The sequence below is a fragment of the Ursus arctos genome, unplaced genomic scaffold, assembly GCF_023065955.2.
Source record: "Ursus arctos isolate Adak ecotype North America unplaced genomic scaffold, UrsArc2.0 scaffold_29, whole genome shotgun sequence".
Classification (NCBI taxonomy): Eukaryota; Metazoa; Chordata; class Mammalia; order Carnivora; family Ursidae; genus Ursus; species Ursus arctos.
This window is the reverse complement of record NW_026622974.1, coordinates 22,216,127-22,224,015: the sequence shown is the minus strand read 5'-3', so window position 1 is coordinate 22,224,015 and position 7,889 is coordinate 22,216,127. Positions and strand designations below refer to the sequence as shown.

Sequence of the window (7,889 nt, the reverse complement as noted above, 5' to 3'; positions counted from 1 at the left end):
CAAAACCACTTCCACTGTTGGCTTATACTTGTATTCATGTTTGTAGTATGTAAGAGGACCATAGTGCATATATAAATACATATTCCACACACTCCTGTGTTGCTGTCTTGACTCTCTTTTGCTGACTCTAGTTGCATCTGAATAGCGAAGGCACACAGCAGGCAGATGGTCTAAGGGCCACCAGGTGGAGGCTCAGGAATCACCATATTGGGTCAACACAGCAGGAGCTGCCTGGTTATTCCCTCAGAGGGGTGCACCGGTCCTGTAATACCAGGCCCATGCATGGAGGGGACAGAGCACGCTCCTATTCCATCTCCCTGCTCCAGAAATCCATTTGATATATTGTCCTCGGGTAGAACATGTATCAGATATTAAACTGGTAAGAACAGATATTACACTTGATATTAACCAAAAGGCTGAGAAGCGATGATCCCAAAGTTGTGAAAAATAGCCACATCTATGCTTTGAGCCTGACTGGGGATAGAAAAACTATAGTCCAGGAACCAAATCCAGTCCATTACCTGTTTCTGTAAAGTTTTATTGGAACACAACCACATTCATTCAGTCTGGAATTATCTATGGCTCTTTTCATGCTATAATAGTAGAATGGAGTAGTTGCAAAATACACCAAATGACCTGTAACACCTAAAATATTTACTATTTGGCTTATACTATTTTATTGATCCCTGGTTAGACTGAAATAATTTTTTAATTTATCTTGAGATGTATGTTATTTGAGTTATAAAATGGTATATAAATAGAGGGAATATTTCTTTGGCTGGAAAGCCCACAAAACTGGCATCTTTAACTTTGGCTTCTAAACACCTTTAAATCTTTAGTTATGAGCAATCCACTGAGTGATTTATAAGCTTAGATTATAATTCTTGTTTTCACTTTCTCTCTTTGTTACTACAACAGGAATGGGATGTCAGCTCATAAATGTAGTATACAATAAGTGTACTTTAAAATTTTTTTACTATAATTCCTTTTTGAACCCATAGTCCTCCAGTCCTCCAGTAAAAATTTTAACTCAGTGTTTCAATTTGTGGGTTTTCCTTATTTCACAATTTCCATGTCTGCTTCAGCTACAGAAGTATTGGGAGGACTGGTTATGGATGTTGACTATTCTCTCTTCTAATTTGATCATCGTTCTTGTCTGGTTTTAGTCACTAATCCACACATGTGATTCCAGATTCTCTATGGCATTTGTTCATGGTAATCCAGACAGTTCATCATGAGACATTATTCTACCCTCTGGGCCTTTTCATGTCTATTGGATCTACTTCTATTCCAAAGTCATTTTATGGGGACTAGTGATTCACCTTGTTCTTCCTATAACCCTCTGTGGAGAGAAGTCCCCATAGGCTCTACTTATCTATTCTTACTCTATATCTTTTTCATCTGGGTTTTCGTCCAGCTTCCTTGTAGTTCTAACTGAGCACAAGAAGCAGTGGCCCTTTTCTAGAATATACCAGGGCTTCATCATTTCCACTCTGTCTCCCACCATTCTGTGGAAGCCCTCCATTTCTCAAATCCCATTTTTTCCAATACATTCGTTTATGCCCAGTGGTCTTCTCCTGTGGCAGAATTCTAGGATCTATACAAAAGAAGTTCAAGAGATGAGCACATACCAATACATCGTGTCACATTGCTCTGCAAAAACAAGGAGCCCAAATATTAAGTCGGTTTAAATAAAGGTGAAAGGAAAAAAGGAAAACAAAACTGGGAAACAAAAATAGAAGTCTGTTAAGATATCTAAAATATAACTGTAGATAAAACATAATTTTATTAATTATCTTCAATTAATTAATTAATATTATTAATAATTATTAATAATATAATTAATTATATAATATAATTATTAATAATAATTTTATTAATTAAGTTTATTCCTACACCAATTGTTTGCTATTGCCATCTCAAATTTTAATCAAATATCAATTTTGTATATTATCTTAGTACAGATATGTTATTGGTACAGATAGGTTAGTTTAAGGTAAAGCAACAATTAATCCCCAAATCCTTGTAGTGTAATATGATAAATGTTGATACCTTTTCAACTCTATATCCACTACAAGTTGGTGTAGGTATCTGTGTCATATAGCCTCCCTTAGAAATATGAGTCCCTTTTCTTCATCAAGAAGAGGTTAAGGAGATTAGAAAACAATGCAGAGACTTTTCTCTGGCTCAGCCAAGATGTGCAATATATCACTTTAGCTCACTTATTATTGAGTAGAGTTAGTACACATTTACATATAACAATAAATAGGCTGAAAGTGAGTCTTCTCTGTGTCCGTGCAAGAGAAATTTGAAATGAGATACAGTAGTTCCAAAACAGGAGATATTATGTGATGATAAATTTTCAATCCTTGTAAACTTTTGTGCAGGGCACCTCAGCAATCATATTTTCAAACCCTCTGATAAAACATACGACAATGCAAGAGAACAATTCTATCTTGGAAAAAAAGGAATACACTAAAAAATAACAGTTTGTCTAGTCAGAAGCAAGTGAGGATAATTCCTCACTCTCAAGGAAACAATTACAGGAGCATCCAGGACTTCTCCTCTGATATGTTCTGTATATCAGGACCTCAAGAGGTGTGTGCAATTTAATTTTATTCCTTTACTTGTATGAGCATAATGAAAAGATAAGGGTTCATAGCAAAAATGAACATTTTCAAGTTTTGCTTTAGCTATGTTAATGAAATACATCCTCTAAAGCAAAAAGTTATAGAACTATATGAATATTTAACTAATACTACACTATTGTTGCACTTATGACATCTTTTATTTATTTTCATTAAATGGAAGTTCATGAAAAATGAAAAAGCCAATTCTAGACTCAAAGGACATATTGGCATGGTGTGCCCTCTCAATTAAAACATTTTCCTAAATGAGCAGAAGTGTTATTATAGGAGGAGAACATGAATTTTTGTTTCAGAAGTTTTATATAACATATATATAGCATATTTAATATATATAATGCATATGTGTGCTAAATTTAATTTAGGACACTGTGATTTGAAAAATAAGGCAAGCAAAATTAAAAGATTAAACAGAAAAAGATAAAATTAAATTTTATTTCAACACCATATAATAATTTTCTAATATGTGTATTTAAGATAATCGGATATGCACATTATTTTCTTATATACTGATTTGAACCAAAGGATATGATAATGATTTTGTGGAACAATGTCTTTGAAATTGCTAGAAAAGTAAAAATAATTGTTATAAGTAAGAATGTATCTACAGTTATGTATTATAGCTCTTTCAGTCACAAGTCTATCACACCGTGGGGGAAAAAAAACCATCTATTCGGTTGGAAACAGCTTGTAGTGCAAATGGACTTGAGTCAGCAAACAGGCCACATGGCTGTGGAGTCCTGATTCACTTCCTTTCATTAGTTCCCCCTATCAAATAAACTGAAGTTTAAATTACCATCTTCAAAGTTTAATTTATTTTCTTAGTCAAGCAGTTAACCACATTTATACAGGCCTGACAATTCTAGGAAAGAAAAGTGCTGATAGTAGCACCAATACGAGGAGAGAGAGATTTAAAAAATGTAAATTTCCATTTGAAATGCTAATGGAATATTTTTCTACAAATGCATGTAATTATAATTTACCAAAATTTTAATTTGGGGGGCGCTGACATATCAATTCACTTTTAATCAGAATTTCTCCTTCCTTTAATTATATAGTCATTTATTTAATCCAGATTCATAACTATATAATCCTATCTAACTAGATTTAAGCTTAATGTGGGAAAGAGAGGGAATATTTTCAGCCTGTAGGAAGATGTCATTCTTAATTTAACACCCATAGAGATACATTTAACACCCATGCAATGCATTTATTTTATGACATATATAATGTATATTTATAAATATTTACATATTTATTTATAATACATATTTATTATATATTTGTATAAATTTATATATTTTATACATATATGAAAAATGTCTATGAATGTTAAAGTCATTTGAGGTAAATGTCATGATATAGTGTATTTTCTTTTACACAAAGTAAGCAAGCATAAACTTAGCTAACTCCAAGAAATGTATTATCGATGGGGATTCTTATAGTGGATAAGAGTTTGAATTACATATCTTCTAAATAATTTTCAAATTATGAATTCATCTTTCAGAATCAAATTCTTATCTAATATAAGAATCTCCATGTGTAATACATTTCTTGAAGTTATCTAAGTTAGGCTTACTAGCTTCTAGTAAAAGAAAATACACTACATCAGGACATTCACCTCTAATGACTTCAACTTCATAGATATTTTTCTTAGATTGGGTTGCCTAGGAGCCCATGTAGGAGGTTCACTCAATAGGATGGGAGTGCCCTTGGAATCAACATCTGTGAGGGAGTGAAGGAAGAAGGATTACACAGATGAAAGAATTAAACTGGAATGAAATTGCGCAAAGGCCTCATCCAAATGTGATGGAGAGCTCTGGAGCTAGGACGGCGTTTCAAAATTATCCTGCCTCCAAACAGGGAGACTCATTTTTTTTTATACTGCTGTATAAACCAGTCCTTGAATTTAGGGTGCCCTGGGGAGGGCCCAGGACCTCAATACAGGTAGCATTTCTTACAGAGCAACTTGGCTGTGAGCTGTCAGCTTTCAACACATTCAGCAGCTGGGGGGATGAATGTTTCAATCATAAAGTATGGATCTGTGTGACCAACCATTTTACTCAGCTTAAACTTGGTTACACACAGGTCAATCTTCTTTTAATAATAAAATGTTCAAACAGTGCCATAACATTCTTTTTGATCTCCTTTATTGAGAAAACTTTTAAGAAGGTTAATGGGATGAACAACACATCCCACCTCCTCACCCCACCATTGCCACTGGACCAAGAGAGCTCAACTGATATTATCTACTCTCTCAACTACTTTTCATTCAAGATATTTCTTAACCCAGGCTGGTACCTCTGTGGAGGGATGATCAGCTATGTCATATCTATTGGTATAAGTCCCCAGGTACCATGCCATTTTTGAATCAGGGCAAATATAATAGTCCATTTACTGCCATACTTTCACCAAAGAATACCAAGAGATGCCCTGAAGGGGTAACCTGAAGAGCCACATATCTCCCTCTATGTCCCCAAGCTTTAAGGGTAGCCCAATCTTTTATTAATAACTGCGGTAAATTATTGAAGAGAAAATAATGACTTTTCATGCCTCACGGCATCTTTGCACAAAAAGCCTGAACTAACCAAGCAGCAGTCATTAACTGAAGTTATTAGAACTATTGCTATGTCTCCTGGTGGAATCACTCTGCTTTAACGGTAAGTACTTCTAAACCCAGAGAATTGGTATGGGAACTATAAATTCCCCAGGTACGTAACTAGATGTGATGTTAAGCAAAGCCATCCTACTTTTACCACTGGGTCCCCAGATTCAAATTTTCTACCTCTTGGGCACATAGCATCATATTATAACCAATGATTTATTACCAACTCCAATCCAGCACTTCAGTTCCACTTTCAATAGCCATGCTGTGCTCTAGCTACTGGGCCAGAAGCTTCTGGGTAACACAAGGCATGATGTGACTGCCATGTGCCCATTTCCTTTGCTATAAATTGGATCTCTTGGGCTGATTAGATGTTATATGAGATACTCTGCCAGAAAATCAAACATTTTATAAGCACTCGGATACTGGTTAAGGGCTTAAGAGCGGGAAAGACAAACCCATACCAGGAACATATGTGGAATCCAGTTCGGATAGTAGGGTTTTGGAGGTCCATCTGGATGACTGGTCTCCTTGAGGGAAGTGCCATATCAGGGCATAAGTTTTGGTCTCTGCTGTAGGCAGTTCTGATATTCAGCAACAACAATAACTAGATCAGCTTTGTTGACTTGGACCTAAATCATAGAGTCTATATGTAGTCTACATCCCTGCTACCTTGTTACTCCAACCCTGATGTCATTGTGTCAGCACTGAACACTGATAAGAAAGGCTGGCTGGTAGATTCCTTCTGTTTTTGTGGTAGTTTTGTGCCTCTTCCATGATTGTTCTTAATTAGCATACGATACAAAGATCATCAAAGTTCCTGCAGCCTATCTTTGTGTGTTTTCTCCAGATTTCTTTGTCCCTAGACTTACAGTTTGCTTCCAGGCCTCCAATAAACCAGTCGAATTATTCATGAGTCTGCAAGTATATATTCTTAGCTCTGGCCACTTGTCTTTTAACAAAAAGTAGATGACAAGGAACATTACCTAAAGATCTGACCACTGGAAGCATTGTCTCTAGCCATTACCCTTTAGTGCCATACGTAAACGGACTTTAGTGCAGCAGACTTCCATTTTGAGTTTGCCATCGCGGAGTCAAACCATCTCCTAAGCAAGGGTGACCTATTTCCTCCTCAATCCATTGGTCACCCACCCCCTTATCCGGCCATAAGTGTGAACTAGGGGAAAGTCAGAACATTCCCATTTTCAATCCATATCACTTCTGTCTTAAGACAGATTGCTGCTGGACAGTAGACTTGGTGGGTTTAACGGAATCCAAGTCATGGAAGATTTCCAGCTCCATATACACCTGATAACCCATAGTCAGGTGGTTTTCTTCTTCCAAAACTCAGTAGCACTCCAGTAGCAGTTTTTGACTAGGTATAATTCAAATAACTTTGATCTGCTACAGGGTCCTTTCTTGTTCTTAGACTTACTCAAAGTTGGCAGCCTTCCATATCACCACCCACCAAAAATGTGCTGATTCTATATTCCCAAGTATGGAATTGCCATTGTAATCTTGCTGCTATAATTCGGCACTTATTATATTAATTACTCTCCAACTCCCCTGCTTTTAGTAATTAAGCACCAGCATGTATTTTGGAACTTTTCATCCCCATTATTATCTGGAACCCCAGTTCTGTAACTGCATCATCTACCCTCAGCTCTGACTTGCAGAGAAAACCAACACCGAGTTTCTCTGTGATGCTGTTGCCTCTTTCTCCAGCAGAGTGCCTACTGCTTTGATAGATACAGCGTCTTCAGACAACTCTCAGCATCCAGGGAACACAGTCAGTTGGTGAGCGTTCAGACCTTACTTAAAATATATACCCCTTTCTCTGAATCTTTTGATCTTTTCTTTCCCTGTTTACCAAGATACTTCTTTCATTTCTACATAACTGTTAGTCATCACATTCTCCAGGCTTCCAAAGATCATTCTAGTAATGTGTAAGAAGTTTCTTGGGGGTCTTACCATAGTGTTAATACGTGTATTAAGGAGAGTAATCCCATATCAATAAACGCCTCCTGCTGTAAGTTTATATTCTGCTCCCTCATGATGCAGCACTTCAGAGTCCAGTCCACTGCATACTCTCCAGACTCCTGTTGGTACATATTGGTTAGTTCCTACAATTCCTTTGAAGCACAGTTCTTTTTCTCGCTTAACAGGTCCAGCATTTCCCTAGCAGGATTGTAAGGTCAAGTAACTCTAGTGATGTCCTGGGAGGAAGTGGGAGTAGATTGTGAATGGGTTCTTATCTCTTGCAAGACAGAGACTATGGTTTCATTTCCTTCAAGTAGGGGAGTACTAGCCTTTAAAAGAAAGTGGAGGGCGTGGGGGCACCTGGGTAGCTCAGTTGGTTAGGCATCTGCCCTTTGGTTTCTGCTCAGGTCATGATCTCATGGGTTGTGGGATAGAGCTGTGAGTTAGCCCGTGTGCTCAGCGTGGAGTCTACTTGAAAGATTCTCTACCTCTACCCCTCCACACACCCACCCATGAGCTCTCTCTCAAAAAAAAAACAAAAAAAATCTTAAAAAAAAATTGAAGAAAAAAGTGATGGGCCCTCTTGCCCTCCTGGAGAGCTCACAAGAAATGGGAACTTAAGGTTCCCCAGTGTCTCCATGCCATTCCTGAGGGTATCA

The 7,889-nt window shown here is 37.0% G+C and overlaps 1 non-coding gene across 1 annotated transcript; it reads right to left on the bottom strand.

Moving 5' to 3' along the window:
* Window positions 1-246: 246 nt before the first annotated feature.
* LOC113261386 (U2 spliceosomal RNA) lies at window positions 247-428 on the bottom strand. Its single transcript, XR_003318369.1, has one exon. It is a non-coding gene; the product is annotated as a U2 spliceosomal RNA (small nuclear RNA).
* Window positions 429-7,889: the final 7,461 nt, after the last annotated feature.